The 18352-nt window shown below is 43.1% G+C and overlaps 1 long non-coding RNA gene across 1 annotated transcript; it reads right to left on the bottom strand.

Annotated features, from left to right (window-relative positions):
- Window positions 1-11783: 11783 nt before the first annotated feature.
- LOC121695360 lies at window positions 11784-13961 on the bottom strand. The gene is made up of 3 exons (XR_006026068.1): window positions 13898-13961; window positions 12737-12820; window positions 11784-12519 (listed from the first exon to the last, which is right to left on the bottom strand). It is a non-coding gene; the product is annotated as an uncharacterized LOC121695360 (long non-coding RNA).
- Window positions 13962-18352: the final 4391 nt, after the last annotated feature.

Raw genomic sequence — 18352 nt, 5'->3', positions numbered from 1 at the left:
TCTCCTTAAGCCATTAGCAGCAAGGGCGGAGAAAGGAAATTATTTTTTCCTTCACCCTTTTTTTTTTGTTGAAACCTTATCATTAGCATTTGATGGAGAGAGCTTTCATGCCATTGTTTGCTTTTGTGCAGGGAGACATTGTGATGGAGAGTCGCATGTAGTTTGGAACGACACTGTCAATAAGACCCAACCCAAGGGGGAGTAGCCTAATTACTAGGACGGGATATAGCCAGTTGGAGATGGAGCGCTCTCTCTTTCTCTCTCTCTCTCTCTCTCTCTCACACACACACTCACACACAGACACTCACTCTCTCTTTCACCCATCCTCTGTCTTTCTCTCTTTCCATGTCTGTGTCTTCCCTTCTTTCTTTTATTATCTCATTATCTCTAATTATTATGATTAGGTTTGTTTGCAGTAAATGGGTGGCGGTGGATGGAATTGAAGACACTTGGGAAAAAGGCTCACCTTGTGTGGAGGTGATGTCATATTTCACCTTGACCTTCTTTCAACATGTTTTCTCTTTTGGCATACTTTTATTTCTTTATGTTTCTTCTTTATTTATCCAAGGTCCATCTCATTGTTCCTGTCTCCCTGTAACTTGGTTCCTATGCAGAGTGGGGGATCAGAATGAATATACAGTGCTGTTTGAAAGTATGTGAATCCCTTGAACAGTTGGGAGTTTTCTGGAAGGGGGGGATTGTTATATTCTTAATTCAAAACCAGACAAGATGGGTTAAGTAAAAGCATATCCATATGAATCAGAAGGAATATACAGTGCTGAAAGTATGTGAATCCCTTGAACAGTTGGGAGTTTTCTGTTGTTTTATCATGATTTTCTTACTTTATCATCACCAGTTTTTAAATTGTCAGGTGTGTATGTTTATCAAATGCATGGACTTGTTTAGAGGGAATTGCATGAGAGGCCAAACAATCATGAAACATGGAATCAATGTATGTACAAACGTAAGTGAACCCCCAGCTGCATTGGTAAAGTCGAATAATTGCTTAATCTAAAACATATTTAGGTGCTGAAACAATCAATTAAGCATACTAATCAAAAAGATTTCCATAGGAAAGGGTTTGAACAGCCATGATTAAAAGAGAGAGGAAATCCAAAAGTATGACTAAGATGCAGCAGAAAGATAATAAATTAAGTAAAAGCCAACCCACACATCACCTCTAGAGAGTTACAGACCTCGATGGCAGCATCTAAAATAAATCTACATGCTTTTACTGTACAATCAGACGAAACTGGAACAAACACAATGTTCATGGGAGGGTTACTAGAAGGAAGTCTCTGCTCTCAAGAAAGAACAAAACTGCAAAAGGTTGTGTTCCATGAAAAAACATGCAAACAAACAAACAAACAAAAGATGGGAACACTTTACTTGACAGTATCGACATAAGAGTGACATGACACACACACACACACAGTATGGGTGGCATTGTAATGGTTATTATGAGCATATCCTGGAGCTGAGACCATCCTGTCCATGACAGCTATTGGGAATGGACTATAAACACACTGTAATCTCTTGTGGTTGCAATAGCACAATTTTGCTTGCAATAGCTATACTTGAAACTTTAATAGGCCCAGGGCAGACTTTGGGCAAAACATGCCATGGAACTCTAACAAAAAGAGAACAACAGAGTAACATCATTCCTTAATTATACATTCTGTGGTTTACTCAGTTTAATTTCTTGGAAGTCTTTTAAAGTTGTGTTCCCTAGTGTTTGTACATAATGCAATATCCACACTCATCAAGTATTCATGTAGCCATCTGTACCTCAGTACAGTTACTGAGCCAGCACCGTTTCTTTTTTTTTTATACACACACGTATAGGATATGTACGTATGCAAACACACACACACACACACACACACACACACACACACACACACACACACACACACACACACACACACACACACATGTACAGTATATACCCTTCACCCCCATGTACACTAAGCAAACAACCTAACAGCTTTATTTGGAAAGCGTCATCCTCTCTCTCAGACACAGATGGCCCAGTGCAATTAAACACATTAGAATCATGCAGCCTGCAGTTTGTCTCTCTCGGAGAAGTAAATATGTTGTGTCTGCTCGCATCCTGCCCACTGACTTCATGCTGACACGTACCTGTACACTTGCAGTAATTAGCTTGTGGTTTGCCACTGAATGCACAGTGTTGGGGGCACCAAAGTCTCAGGCGACTGGTATTTTGATGAGGACTCTATATGATGTAAACCTGTGACAATACAATTGGAGAGATGCTAAGTTGACTTTGATTAAATCCAGAGGTAAAATCATTCTATAAACTTTAACCACAGAAAAATAAATGTTTCTGATAAGCTGATGAGTCTGCTACGCTCCCGGTCTTACTATGTGAATCAAGAAAGACGTTGAAAAATAGTGGTTGCTATGGACACATTGGTGTTGGTAGATAGCTATGTATGTTTTGCTGTTTTTTTATGCAGTCTAGTCTAGTTCCAAGATGTTGTTATCAGCTGTGGAGCTGATTGTGCTCTTTGCAAAACATACAGATGTTACCATATTGTATGTTGTAGCATCTACAGTAAGATGCTTCTATGTCAAGTTTATACCTTAAACCTTTCACTTTTACTCTCATGGCACAGCGTAAGAATCAGATAATTTGCTAATTTGTCAACTACTACACAGTTACATAGTTTGTCTAAGGGAAATGATAAGTAACATTATTGTGTTTAGAGTTCCAATTGGAACGATTTGTGATTTCCTGTCCAGGCATTTGTCAGAGCGGTATGTTTGTGGCACTATGATTCATAACCCATTTGATGAGCGTCTGCAATCCATTTGTCAACTGGAGAAAATACCTGTGTTTCATGGAGGACATTCTGGAAATTAATTCTGTGAGGCCTGCCCACCACAATCAATAACAGACCTGAAACCAACATATGACAAAGATTTGGAAAAATCACTTGTTGTCTGGGCTCTTTGTCATTGTTTTTCAATTGAACTTAAAAAAATAAAATAAAATAAAAACATTTTGACAAATGTAATTACGACATGACCTCAGGCCATTTGTGGAAGTTAATTTAAGTTTTAGTGTTCAGTTAATGAGATTACCCTACTCTCAGATCCTTTAAATCATTCATTTTGCACTACAAGCAGATCATTATATTGTAAGCCACAGAAAGTTATTATTTTCCAAGAATGGTACATTAAAGTTAATGAAATGATTTAATTCCCAATAAATGTCTATTTGTTTTCATTATAGTAACCTCACCACCTTCAGCGCAGAATTCCAGCATGTGGACGTTGAACAACCATGGCAGCAGACTTCTCACCAGACTTCACTAGTCTTTAAATGCTGCTCAGCCTTTCATCGCCCAGCAGATGGCGCTCATGACCACGGCAGCTCACGCCAGACTCTGGCGCGTGGTGTGATCTACTGACCTCCACCAAATAACACAGAACCAAATATCTGACAGAGGTCTCACTGCACAGCGGCCAGTGTCACCCATTTGTGATTGTTTGTGCAAGGTAATGTCTTGATCCTTCAGTCACCACTTCCCCCCCGAAATGACATTTCAGTTAGATTACACAATAGTGTGCACAAGACAGATGATATTTGCCCTCACATGCCCAGATTCATTTGCCCAGATTCACTACACAAGCCCATACGATCAGTGACCTCTGGCTTTTGCATATTGGTTGCAAGGGGTTTAAGAATGCTGACTGTGAGAGTCGGGTAAGATATGAGGCAAAAGTATCGATCCAGAGACATTTAACATCATCTGCTTGATCCTGGGCCTGACATGCTACACCGAGGCATGTGTCCTGTCCCCTCAATGCTGACATTGGGCTACTGAAAAAGTGCCAGGCCTAGGTTGCAATAAGATGTAAACATTATATTTAAGTTCCACTGAAGGGGCGGGTTTCATCTGACGTAAAAGCGACACTTAGATGGAGATGTGTCTGGGAGTTTATTTCGGCTATATTGCCAAGGTTAAAAGCTTTTCTTCAGAGCATGAAGAGTCAGTAATATCCTCCCTTCCCTGTCTCTCTCTCTCTCTCTCTCTCTCTCTCTCTCAGCAACACCCACCATTCGGCAGTCAATGGATTTGGCTACAGTCGTTGTAATTTCTAACACAATGAGGCGCACAGGGAGGTTAATGCGTTCTCCCGGCCCACAAACTACAGCGATGCAGGGAAGGATGAGAGAAAGACAGAAGGAAAGAGAGGAAGGGAGGGAGAGATAGACATTGATGGAGAACAATTAGAGGATAGAGGAGATAGCTGTCAGAGCAGAAATATTGCAAAAAGCATATGGATGCATAAATATTGAAAGGAGAGGAAGCGAGAGATGGACAGTGATGGAATGCAATTAGAAGTAGAAAGATGTTGCTGCCAGGCAAGACAAATTGCATAAAGCATATGGGTGCATAAATACCAAAAAAAAGAGAGAAAGAGAGAGAGAGAGAGAGAGAGAGAGAGAGAGAGAGAGAGAGAAAAGGGACATAGGAGGGTGAGAGAAAAGAATGACTGAGAGAAAACATGTGGGATGTGATGAGCTTCCATCAAAAAGCCTGACCTACTGTATATATGACTCTTATGACAGTTAAGAGGAAAAAATAATTATCATGAAGTGTATTTCAGACAGATAGACTGACCTCTGAGTGTATACATGAAAGCTATTTTGTGTAGGGGCACTAAGTAGGCTAGTCACTTTGGGGAAAATCATCTAACAAATGTACAAAAATGTAAAATAATAAAACAAAAAAAGTTATAGTAAAGCCGCATTTGTGATTCAAAAATAGTTTGATTTCAGTTTTTAAAAGCACTGCTCACACTGCTTAACACAGCATATAATCACCAGGTCATAGCCTACTCAGAAACAAAAAAAGAAAATCGTGGGTCACCTTTGTCATTAGCATTAGCAAGAAGTCACACATGTTCTTCGGAAGCACCTGATGGCTGCTGAGTGTCTTAACGAGCACGACCATGACAACGACGACCGCTCACCTGTCAAATGCCCTTCACCGTGTGCTACTCCTTTGTCACTAATGAGACCCGCTCGCTAACGCTTGCTTGGCAACCGTCGGCCACTGCCACTAAGGGTGCTAGCGATGTTGCCTGCTCTGCATACCGAACCTTGATCCCATCTCATGCTAATGCTTCTGACAAGGTTGGCCTGAGCTGGCGAAGCAATGAGGTTGAAGATTGTGTCGGTGGTGTCTGCTCGCTGCACTCTGGCACTCACGTTTAACACAACAAGACCCCTCATCGATTTACACCAGCACTGACAATCAAATTGAATTTGTGTTATAGGGCTCAGAGCAGGAAATTAGCCCGTTTCGACTGATGTTTACATGGACAATAGGATGCAATTAGAATTGCTTCTCCACCTGACCAGCCCTTAGGACTGCCAGTGGTTGAAGGTGTTGGCTCCATGGAGGTAAATGTCATGTGTGGTGTTAATGGTATCTTCATTTCTGAATGAAATACTTTTTTTTATATATATTTTGCACAATTTTAGATCCATATGTCAGCATCCCACCACAGATACTGTACAAGGTTTCTGTGTGTGTGCAGGGTGTTTCCTGAGGCTTGATCAGCTTGATTCCACTGACTAGACTACGACAAAAGCAATGAAAGCAACAACAACTTAAAAGGATTTTAGCAATGTTTCCATGCAAAAAAGTTTCAAATCACAAAAAGACATTTGTGTAAATGTTTAAACATCCCTACACCCACTTCCTCTTGCTATCTTCTTCTACAATGACAAACTTACAACAAAGAGATTTCAGACATGGCTATGGAGGAGGAAAAAAAAACTCCCAGACAGGGAGGACAGTTTGTTCAGTGCGGCTCAGAGCCTGGCGTTAATACCCTTCATTTTCCTAACCGGAGACGTTTTGTGCAAAAGAGGAGTATCTGGATTTGGAAATCTGCTGTAGTGGTTTTAAATATGAAGTAGTGCAATCTTCGCTAATCCTGGGAGATCAGAGCATGCGAAGAAGCCGTAATCCAGAGTAATGATCACTGATCCTCACGGAGGCCCTACTAACACCACATCATGAAAAATACATAAGGTCTATGAAACTAAGTACTCCATCTGAAACTGTACCAGACTCCCTCCCCAAGAGTGACTCTCTAAAGGGCCTTGATGCATCATCCCTTTCTATCTATAGTTGCCATTGTTATTTTTTCAGCAAATGTAAAATAAGGTGGGGTTATCGTCTGAAAATAAATGTGCTTGGGTTTTTATTTTATTTTAAGTATTTCCCATATGACAAAAGATTAACCTTGATCCAGGATCTGTGGGGATTACACAGTGGCTGATGAGTGCATATGGTATGTTTTGAAACTCATCCTTCTGCAAATATTCCCTCATCTCTTTTTTATCCTGCTTCCAGCTTTGACATGCCATGATCCTGGCATGCATATGCATCTGCATGTGTCTTTTTCTTTCTGCTGTTCAACAGTGTCCAGGTACCTTTGTAATTCCCCCGACATGACAGCGTAACAACATCCAGGATAGAGAATTAAATACAAGCAGACAAAAATCTGACAATGTATTTCAGATAAATATGTCACAATACAATACAGTAGCGAGGTCACAGACTCTGGCACACAATTCTGCATTTGACATGTTACAAAAGCAGACAGATTTCCTCTCTCTCTCCCTCTCCCTCTCTCTTTACTTTTTCCATGTGGCATATTTTTATTCACATTTTCCTCCAGCAGCTGAGAGATGTGGTGTTGTGAACGCACCAGGGTTGTGCACAATTCAAATTGCAATTCTGCTTTCTGTTTGCTACCTCAATTGAAATGGAAGTGAAATTCAAGAATTGAATTGGAATTTAAGAGCCAGTTTCCAATTCAATTCTGGAATTTTAAACAAGCCTGGAACGCACTAAAGCACGACACAGCGGACCTTTAGGCTCTGTTTATGAAACTGGACAACCCCCTTAAGCACTCTGGGGAAAGTGTTGAGGACTCACATATACTCCACCAAGCCCTCTTAAGACAACCGTAGCATCACTGTGATCGACACAAATGTTTCAACAGAAATGGCAAGTTCCCCCTCCAAGAAATACTAGACAAAAGGTCCGACAAGCCTCATGATTAACCTATTCCATCCGAAACACTTAAAAGTTAATCAACCTGTTTATTTAAGAATCAGTTAAATATGGTGAACTGCCTGAAACACTCATCACTGTGAGCAAAAAGAGCGACAACAATATTAATTGAAGAACTCCCCAGCCGGGGTTGCAGTTAATTAAACCAATTTGATGAACCTTCAGAAACTGAATATCAGAGGAATTGTTCCCTTACAGTCTTTCAGCAGAGATAATATTTATGCCTCTCCACTAAGTCTAAATTAATGAGCTATATAGTTGCTTAAATGAGCAAAGCCTACGTGTCACATCGGTGAACTTTCACTTTATTAAGTTTCCGTGGTATTCCTGAGGAGGAAGAAAGACATCGCAAAAAGGAAGCACGAGCCTTATAAGGCCTCTGAATAGCATATGCATGCGAGAGGGAAGGCAGAGGGCTATTCTCGTCATAATCAGCACAGCTAGCTGCTCTGAAATGAGGGTCGCAGTGGGAAGGTGAAGGCGGAGAAGAAAGATGTGTGTGGGAGGAGGTGGTGCAGGGGGAGATGGAGAAGAAGGGTGGATGGTGGTGGTGTGGTGTGGTGGTGGTGGGAGGGGGGGGGGCGGCTAGAGGAGAGATGGAGTCCTGCACAGTCCCACTGGGTGTTGGAAACCCTCATGGCGGGGAGATGGTTTGAAAAGTAAAAAGATGAAACTCAAATATTCAAACACGTAGAAGATGGACAAGTGCAGGAGAACAGCCGGAAGAGAGAGAGAGAGAGAGAGAGAGAGAGAGAGAGAGAGAGAGAGAGAGAGAGAGTGCAACAGTAGAGAAAAGAAGCACGCAGGTAGTATGAGCAAATGAATGCAGCATGATGCAATGAAAAGGTACAGTGGGCCGGTGGATCACGGCGGGCGGTGCCAGAGAGAAGGCGTGTAGTCAGTATTAATTGAGGAACAACCCGTGGACTGGTGGAAGCCGTGGCTCAGGACCTCTTTGATGCCAGAACATGGATGATTAATAAATAAAAAGTCCAACCAGCAGGTACAGAACACCATGGACGGCAATCAAAGAAAACATGTATTTTTTACAGATCTTACATCATTTAAAATCGGCTGGAATGAGACCACAAGTTGAAAGTCATTCCTTTCTCTACTGTGCTTTGATGTAGATAAATCAGTGGACATTGTTAGCACGTTTATGGAATTCGACTGATGGAAAAGAGACTTAGGGAGGCTTGCTAAATCAGGCTTGGTATAGTTGACTGGGATAGTTGAATGAACACCCACAGAAACATACACAATAATTGACCAAATTGTCCTAGAAATTCTTTTTGCGTTTGTGCAGCCAAAAAGCATGTCCCTTCAAATCCTCAAATCTGAATTTGTAAATGAGGCATCTAAAAGCTACCGGTATTTCTTGAAATGTCAATTGGTAAATTTGACTAATATGAACGAACCTCATGACATGCATGAGTTTTCAGTATCTCTCAAATAGTATGATCGGCAACTCCACTTCACCTGCACAAAGACATGGTTGGATCGTCAGGGCCACATGTCTTCAATGGGTTACCTTTTCAAGGAACATTATCTTTCCTTTTGCTGACAGACTGGGAAATAAGAGCTTTTTAACTCGGTGTCATCGGCAGACGGGAGCAGAAGGATCACATACACACACACAAACACACACACACACACACACACACACACACACACACACGCACATACTGTACACACACACACACAAAACACACCGACTGACTATCGGGGCGTGGAGAGTCTGCTCAGCCTAATACCTTGTCAGCATAATTCAGATTTACTGGGGCCGCAACGTGATCCACCGTGATGAGAAAATCAATCTGCTCGCGGGAGCGGGGGGGCACCCGATTTCGCCGTGAAATACGGGTGCCATCACCAGCAGACCCAGAGTGAGTGAGAATGAGATGGAGAGGGAGAGAGAGAGAGAGAGCGAGAGAGAGACATTGTGATGACAGACGCATGCTTGATGAACTCACACCAGGAACAGGAAATCTCAGGCCCCTCATGTTGTTGAGTGCTGGCTATGATGAGAATCACCACTAGCGAACTGAAGAATGATTTAGCTGGCATTAGATGATTGAAATAGCCTGTTTTGCACTGCACAACACCTCTCAAATATGAGTATAAGTAAGTATAAAAGTATATATACTTTTTTGATCCCGTGAGGGAAATTTGGTCTCTGCATTTAACCCAATCGGTGAATTAGTGAAACACAAACAGCACACAGTGAACACACAGTGAGGTGAAGCACACACTAATCCTGGCACAGTGAGCTGCCTGCTACATCGGCGGCGCTCGGGGAGCAGTGAGGGGTTAGGTGCCTTGCTCAAGGGCACTTCAGCCGCGGCCCACTGGTCGGGGCTCGAACCAGGAACCCTCCGGTTACAAGTCCAGAGTGCTAACCAGTGGGCCACGGTATGTGAGTGTCAGGGATTTTTCTGGTTCTGGAACCACAATCATTATAGCCTTGTTGACAACAGACCCTTCTCAATTGAGAGCATAGGTCTGAAAAAGGTTCATTGACTTACGACTTCCAGCAGAGGCATAACTAGCACTGAAATTACAAATCGTTTCAGAAGTGTAGCTAAACAATGGTTTTAAATGCAGTTGATTACTCAATTCCAAAGAAATACACATCCATGCCGGATCAGCGATTGTATTTGTGTGCCTGTCTTTTAGGGACATTGGAAATGGGCTTTAATGGCCTCTTGGCCAGACGGACCTGCAAAGCAAATCCCAAATTTGCCGAAAGATTGTGACTCAGATACTGTGAGTTCAGGCTATACTAAGGATTAGGCCGTACCAAGCTATGTTGTGTCAATACTATAGTAAAAATACATGTTGTTGTTGTTTGTGCCATACAATGCAAACATGTGGCCAACTACAAATAATGGTAGCCACAGCTTAAAAGCTCTGCCCACTCGAAAATCTATAAGTGAGCATACTCTGCACCTGCTTTTACACTCTAAAGAAAGACACCACAGAGGGTGTCAGGGAGGTCCAATGGATGCGTTCCACCACGCATTTTCAAAAACAGCTCCCACCATATGGTTGCGCCTGTTTTTCGCCATATGCTTGTCTTTTTGAAATGGCGCGTGCAGCAGATGCCTCCTCTCCTACGAACTTCTCCACCTACGCTTGCCAGCACTGCCTTGCCACCATCTCAGCGTCTCCCCCGCCCTCCGATCAGCTGCGCCCACCGTTTCTTTGCCACCTCTCACTGCAACCTGACAAAGTCGAAACACCCAGCACGAAGCTGCCACTATAGAGTGCCACTAAGAAAGAGCTAGCGTTCTTGGCCCTCTCCTTCCCTGCATATCTCCATCTCGCTCACCCTCCCTCCCTCCTCTTTCTCTCGATCTCTTCCTCCCCCTATCCTCTCTCTTTTTCTCTCACTTTCTTTTTCTCTTTCTTTTAAACGCAGCAGGTCAGGCAATGTGAGAGGACGTGTCAATCTGAGGTGTGTCACCTCGGATCGCATTTGCATAGAGGTGGGAAGGAAAAACGATTGTGGGGAGGGGGGATGGGCGCAACTTCCCAGCATGTTCTGCCGGCATCCCACAGTCTAATGCCGGCTAGAGATCAGGAGACCATGGGGGGTGGGTCTAGGGGGTGGGGGATTGGTTAGCGTGTAGCAACATCGCAATTGGCTACACCGTAGGGGTGGGGGCAGGGGGACCCCCTATTGAGGGGCTTTTTAGACCTGTGAAGCAACTGTGGGTGTCTGTGTTTGGGGAAATGTAAAAGGCACGCAGTGGCTTGAGGTGGGGGTTGGTGAAGTGAATTTGATGAATTTTAATTAATGTGAAATGAGGAGGGCCTGAAGACTGTGGCGGTGATATCTCGGTGGCTAATCAGACATGCATGATGACCAGGCTGCTCACAGCCCTGATACACAATATTTAATACTAATAATAATAATAACTAGAAAAGCATTTCCTGAAGGAAATACAGTGCATGAAAATGCAAAAAATATGATGTAAAATATCATCACAGAGTAAAAACAAACTATATTGGTTGCTTGGTAGATGAGGTTTAATTTGCATGACTCATCGCTAATAACTGAGAGTTACAGAAAAAAGTATGATTTTGGGGTCTGATCCCTGACCTAAACTCCACAGAAATATAGTGGGGTGATTCTATATTAGGATAGGATAGAACTTTATTGTCACATAGTCACAAGTACCAGTGAAATTGACCATCAACCTGACCATACAAACATACATACAATATGACAAGGGGGTAGACAGGGCATTGAAGAAAAATACAGCATAACATGAGGAGAGGGGAGGAGAAAAAAAAGCAACCCCCAGACTATGCTCCTGTGGGGAGTACAGTGTGGGAACAGGAAAAAAGCACCTCAGCAACATTAGCACATGCACTTTACACAACTCATTACACAACATAAGAGACACACGGCTTGCTACAAGGGGGGTGGAGTGGGGGGATGGAGGGATACATTTTCTGTATTTCTACAGTATATATAGAATAGGATATATAAGATATTTCTTCGGCATTACTTTAACTCACACTGAATGGCTTAGAAGCAATTCATAAATTAGCAACAAATTGTTTTCAAATGGTGTACTAATCATTCTTAAATTATTATTATTATAATTATATAAACCAATGTTTTATTTAATAGTTTATATAGCATTTTTTAATTATTTGGTTCATGATTAGTTCATTATTAACTACAATATTATAAATTCATTGTTACCATTGGTTATTCTGAAGTGTTATCGAATAAAGGTTTAAAAATATATTAATTCTTCCGATAGCAACTGGTTTGAGTCATTCATCCCGCTGCACACTGAAATAACGACAATTTGATATTGTGCATCCCATTCACTGTTTTGCTTGTCTCATTGACTGGACATAAGTCTTGTTTCTATATGTGTTTGTATATTGTCTAGTATTAACAGAATGAAAATGTACTGTACAATTCACAGTATAAAATAACAGTGCAATGTTAGACATTTTAAAACTTGTCAGATTTTCTTAGCTTCTTAGTCATAGAGTAAGGCCTATGCATATTTCTTCATTCTTCATTCATTGTCACATTGAAATAAATCTTCACATCTTTTTCCAAAGGATTACTCTCAGATAAGAATTGTTTGAAACGTTCAGATGTGATCTCGGACCACAGACCACAGTTTTAGTGCACAGCTTCAGTGCTTGAGGAAGTTCTCCTTAATAGGAAGAGGGATGAATCCTGGGTCCTCGGTCCAAGGTGTGTCTTCGGGGGGCAGCTCCACCCGTGGGGCGATGTTGGGTCCGAGCTCGGAACCCAACAGGAACCGTGAGTTCTCCAGGTCATCGTAAAACTCAATGTTGTCTGAGTGACTGGCAAAGCCTTTAGGCACAGGGATGGACAAGGACAATGCAAACAAACCTGTGTAAAACAGTTTAGAATAAATGGATGAAGTAGTTATCACTCAGATTATCATGAATTGCATTTAATGTTGCCGCTTAAATAATATCAGAGTGGATTGAATGTTGTCATTATTTTTATAGACTAACTCAGGTTGAGTGTATAGGGTTAGGTGTCACACTATACTGTCACAAATTGTAACAAAGTAAGTTTCATTTAACAGGATTTATACACCTACCGGAGAGCAAGAAAAGGAGTTGGTGGAACATTGGGGAAGACGTCCTTAGATTACAAAGGAGCGGGAAAGGCTCTGCTTGGTTCACTGGAAAAATAGAATGTTAGAACAATTCATCAGAATCAGGTGAGAGTGGAAAGCAAAGCAACGAGTAGACCGACTTGGTATCAGATTTAGTCAAGGCAATTTTATTCCAGATTCTGTTAAGTACAGTGTTGTGCGTGAACGAGTTCAAAAGAACGCGTTCATTGAACACGCTCATTTTTTCGTGAACGTTGAACTGAACGCAACACATTTTTTAATAAAGAACTTGAACGTGAATTAGTTCACATTATGTGTCATGAACGGCAGACATCACTGTAAATGAACGTTGGAATTTGTTAACTGAGTGACATCCGTTTTTTCTTTTGAAACGCAACGAGAGAAAGTTCCTCCCTCCTGTATTCTCGCTGGTGCCGCTTAAATCATGTATCACCAGACAGAAATGGTTTTGACATTGTGTGCGCAATGCATTGCGGGCAACGTAGTGTCCGGCTGAGAATAGTTGAATAGCATACTGACTTCCGCACAACGTTACCCGTGATGAATTGGAGCAGAGCGGGGTAGGCATAGCAACGCCGCGTAGCTGGCAACGACGAGAGCGCCGAGGGCTGGATTTCATTGCACTAAGTATAGAACTGGTCTAGCTTGTCAGCCAGCAGCTTGTCTGTACTGCTGCCAGTTTTATCACCTGGTAAGAAACCCACAATTGCAGTGTCATGAGCAAATGTCTAATGAGCAGCTTCAAAGAACGTATAGTGATTTCTAGCTCGTAGTGTGAAAAAAAGTATTTATTTAAATATCTCACGAAAAAAGTAAAATGAACTGAACTTTGAACTAGTTCAGAATTAAAATTGTGAACTTTGAACGTGAACTGTTCACTTTGAGCATGTATGAACTGAACTTGAACTAGTTCAGAAAAGCTGTGAACTGGCACAACACTGAGTTAAATACTTCAACATTTCTTAATATATTGTAGCAACTTTCTCTTGTTTTAATATATTGTAGCTATCTTTTTAAACCCCTTCACTTAACACATGCCATGTAGGCCTATGGCATGATACTGTAAACAGTAAAAAAGGAAATAAATATATTCTATTCTAAATCAAAAAGAACAATACTCACAATATGGTAAGGTGGTGATGTAGTATGAAACGGGTTAGAAACGAAGCACAGGACTTGATATTTCAATGAGTGCCTGTAAAGGAAAGACTGAGCTATGCTTCACGCTTTTATAGTGAAGGTAGTGGTATGTGCTGTAACAGGAATGCTGTATGTCAACTCACACACCTTATCAGTAATCATGTTGGATTTCCATTCCATAAGCATTTACAATAGGACATATAAATAGTACGTCTGTCTCTGTTTTGTTGTTTCAGATGGCTGTCCTTATATAGACAAGAACAAGCAATCATTTCATGATTTTTGTCTCTTTTTTTTACAAATGCTAAAAATTTCTGATCCATAGTTTCTCTGAAAAGTTTTTAATAGAAAAGCTGACATAACATGATGCTATGTCACAAAAGATGTATTGCTATGAGTTGTAGCCATTGACATGACAAGTGTAATGTTACAATTTTCAGTAATTATGACCACCGCGCAGCGAAGGTTAGTCAGATTTGTTTTCTGTCCAAATGTCCAAATTTCCGTCAAGGATTCCCGGGACACTGTAAGACAGGGGTACACGAAACTTGGTGGGCATGTAACCCCACATGGATAGCATGGAACCTCCTTTTTTCGTTTTGATCTGTAGCGCACAGTTTTCTGTGAATATCTCGAGAACCGTAGGGTTTAGGAGGACCATTTTTTTTTGGTATGTTGATCTCAAAGGGCCATGTCAACCCATTCCATAACCACTCATTTCATGTATAGCGCCACCTAGTTAAACACAAAAAAGTAAAAATGAGGTGTTGTAATCGCAGGTATCTGTGACCTAACATAGTCAAAACTGCACAAAATTGGAAGTGTAGGATCATTATGACACCCTCTGAATGCACGCCAAGTTTCGTGAAATTCCGTTCATGGGGGGGCCACACAATAAATTAATTTATGTTACTATACACCAACTGGCCTGTAGGTGGCTGGAGACAGTTTTCTGTGAATATCTCGAGAACCGTAGGGCCTAGGAGGTCCACCTTTTTTTGTATGTTGGTCTTAAGGGGGCATGTCAACCTATCCCATTACCACTTATTTCATGTATAGCGCCACCTAGTTAAAAATTAAAAAGCAAAACATTAGGTGTTTTCATCACAATATCTCTGGCTGACATGGTCAAAACTGCACAAAATTGAAAGTGTAGGATCATTATGACACCCTCGAATGCATGCCAAGTTTCGTGGACTTTCGTTCATGGGGGGCCTTACAATAAAATAATTTATGTGTACATTTAGTGACCGTACACCAACAAGGATTCCCGGGACACTGAAAGACCGGGGTACACGAAACTTGGTGGGCATGTAACCCCACATGGATAGCATGGAACCATTGCTTTTCGTTTTGATCTGTAGCCCCCCCACTGGACTGGACCCCCCCGAAAGGAGGGTAGGGCAGACACAGTTTTCTTTGAATATCTTGAGAACCGTAGGGCCTAGGATGACCAATTCTTTGCGTATGTTTGCCTCCAGGGCACATGCACATGTAAACCCATTCCATATGCACACATGTGCATAAACAGATACACACGCACACACATACATTCACAGTAATCCTACGTATGACACATACTCACACAGTAGACATATACGCATGCATGCACATGCACACACACAGGCACATAAACAGGCAAACACTCAAGCACATGCACATGCACGCACACACACCCACACACACATAAACATAAACATGTACACTCATACATGCACACAATTCAAGAATTTCTCAGAATTATGAACAGGCAAGATGGGGGTGGGGTTGTATAAAATGTATATTACATGTGAAATCTATGAACTAATCATGTTTTGGTACTTGTTGTCTAGCAGATACCAGTGAGAATTGAGTGTGCATAATGCAATTCAGTGAGACAGTTAGAATCATATATGCCTTTCAGCGTGACTTATTTTTATGGAAAACATGTGCTGGACTGGGCGGCGGTCATATTTTGTACCGCTCTGCGGTACATCTAGTTAATAATTAACAATAATCATTATTATTACCTCCGTAAATGCATGGTTGCATTTTCCCCTATATATGTGGTGGTTATATTTGTGGTTGGCTTGTTTGTTAGGCAGAGATGGAGTTTTGGCGCCGATTCAAATAGTGGGAAGCCTAAATGATTATGCTATACTTACCAGTAGCATTCCAGGAACAATACTTGATCCCGGATATACTTACAAATGTTTCTTACTTTCTATGACAAAATGTTACTGTACACATTTGACATGTAATTTTTAGGCAACTATGTTTATCTCATGGTTGTAGGCATATGTATTTATATGTACTTATATTATTGTAACGTCGGCACAAAAGACAGTGTTAGCGTTCTCCCGCGAAAGGCATGCTGGGATACGGGGGTGAACATTTGGGGTTTATGTCTTTATATCTCCTAAGTTATACGTGTAAAGTTAGCGTCTTTATTGTGACAAGTTTCTCTTTTAGTTCTCCCTCGTGTGTGATCCTTTTTGTGTGGGGGGCTGCGTCCTCCCCTGTATGTGTAGTGTGTGTGTCTGTTTGACCTGCCCCGTGGGTATTGTGTTCTGTCTCTTGGTGTGTCTTGGTCTTGATCTGTGTGCTCTCGTTCTCAGCTAGTAGGCCTTTTGATTGGACGACTTTGTGCGTCGCAATCAAACCGTTACATTGGTGTCAGAAGCGACTCTCGAACATGGCCTCCGCCCAGCGGGAGAAGCTGGGAATGGAAGACCATACCGCTGGGTGGAGGCCCACGCAAGAGGATCCAGAGAGAGCCCTTGTAAGGGCTACTAAAAAGCTCGGGGCCTTCTATTGCTACTGCCGACGGAGGAGAGGAGCTATCGTCTGGAGCTGCCTGCGGCCACGGGAGAAGATCTTGCCGGACGAGGGGCCTGAAGAAGCGTTTGCGGAGAAGACGACGCTAGCCTGGGTGCTGACTCCACGGCGAGCCGCGACACGTGAGCAGAGCCGAGGGAGTGCGGCGAGGAAGAGGTTCCTAGACGATGGACGGTTGGCGGAGCCGCTGAGGGCAGCGAACTCACGACGGTGGGGCAGCTTCGACGGAAAGGGCCTCTGAACTCTGAACTTTAAAACTTTTGGGTGCGTGTGAGAGGCACCGTGCTGTGTGGGCGCCAGTTCTAGTTGGCCTGTTGGCCGGCGCCTTTAAAAAAAATAAAAAGTTCGTTGTGTGGAGTTCGTTAGCATGGCCATCTCGGGGGTCGTGCCTTCGCTGAGGCCGCGAAGGAGTGGAACGGGCCGGGAGCAGAGCAGGACGGCTCTGCGAGATGGCAACACGAGGAGGGACGCCGAAGACGGTAGCTGCAGCGGGAGAGCTCAGCGCGGTCCGGTTGCTGCGGAGTCGGTGCCTGTCTGTCCTGGTCGGCGACTCGACGGAGCGAAGTGGCGTTGGTGCAGCTTCATCTGGCCCCCCTCGAACCCCGGTGCTTGGTACAGTGTCGACGGTTGAAAAGGCCACCTAGGGCCCCGCCAGGAGAGGAGGAGTGCCGCGGTGACACGCCGCGGAAAGTGCAGCCTGAGGGCGGCTGCTGAGAGGGAGCTGGTGACGAGCGGGTCGGCCACGTGGCTGCTAGCACGCCCGAACTGGATTGCTGGCAGCGTGGCGCCCCGTTGAGTGAGCTCCTGCGGCGTGCACCCCACGTGATTTGGCGGGGCTGTCGCACTGAACTGAGTGGCGGGCGATGCGCGCCGACGCTAGCATGTGGCTACCTCGTGGTCGTTGCCGAGGACGGCAATGGCTTGTTGGGGGAGCTATGTAGCGTCGGCACAAAAAGACAGTGTTAACGTTCTCCCGCGAAAGGCATGCTGGGATACGGGGGTGAACATTTGGGGTTTATGTCTTTATATCTCCTATGTTATACGTGTAAAGTTAGCGTCTTTATTGTGACAAGTTTCCCTTTTAGTTCTCCCTCGTGTGTGATCCTTTTTGTGTGGGGGGCTGCGTCCTCCCCTGTATGTGTAGTGTGTGTGTCTGTTTGACCTGCTCCCTGGGTATTGTGTTCTGTATCTTGGTGTGTCTTAGTCTTGATCTGTGTGCTCTCGTTCTCAGCTAGTAGGCCTTTTGATTGGACGGCTTTGTGCGTCGCAATCAAATCGTTACATTATGTACTGTAAAAGAAGAGACTGAGCTATGCTTCACGCTTTTCAGGTATAGTGCTGTAATAGGAATGGGAATGAGAGCTATAGGCTAGTTTATTCCAGCAACCTTAATGAACAATGCTAAGCTAGGCTAATGGTGGGTGAGTTAAACTGAGTTCCTACACGCACAGACATGAGTACATATGTACCAAAGATTGTTAAGGCGGAGCAAGATATTTCATCAGGAGCCACTTCCGGGAACCCGGATCGCACGAGGGGGGGGTCAAAATCCCCCTTTATGCAGAGCAGAGGCAGCGACTGCTCCATTGAAGTCTATGGGCATAGATCAGAATTTCACCA

Source organism: Alosa sapidissima, chromosome 21, assembly GCF_018492685.1.
Source record: "Alosa sapidissima isolate fAloSap1 chromosome 21, fAloSap1.pri, whole genome shotgun sequence".
In the NCBI taxonomy this organism is placed as follows: Eukaryota; Metazoa; Chordata; class Actinopteri; order Clupeiformes; family Clupeidae; genus Alosa; species Alosa sapidissima.
The sequence above is the reverse complement of the archived record's forward strand: the minus strand, read 5'-3'. Positions and strand labels throughout refer to the sequence as shown.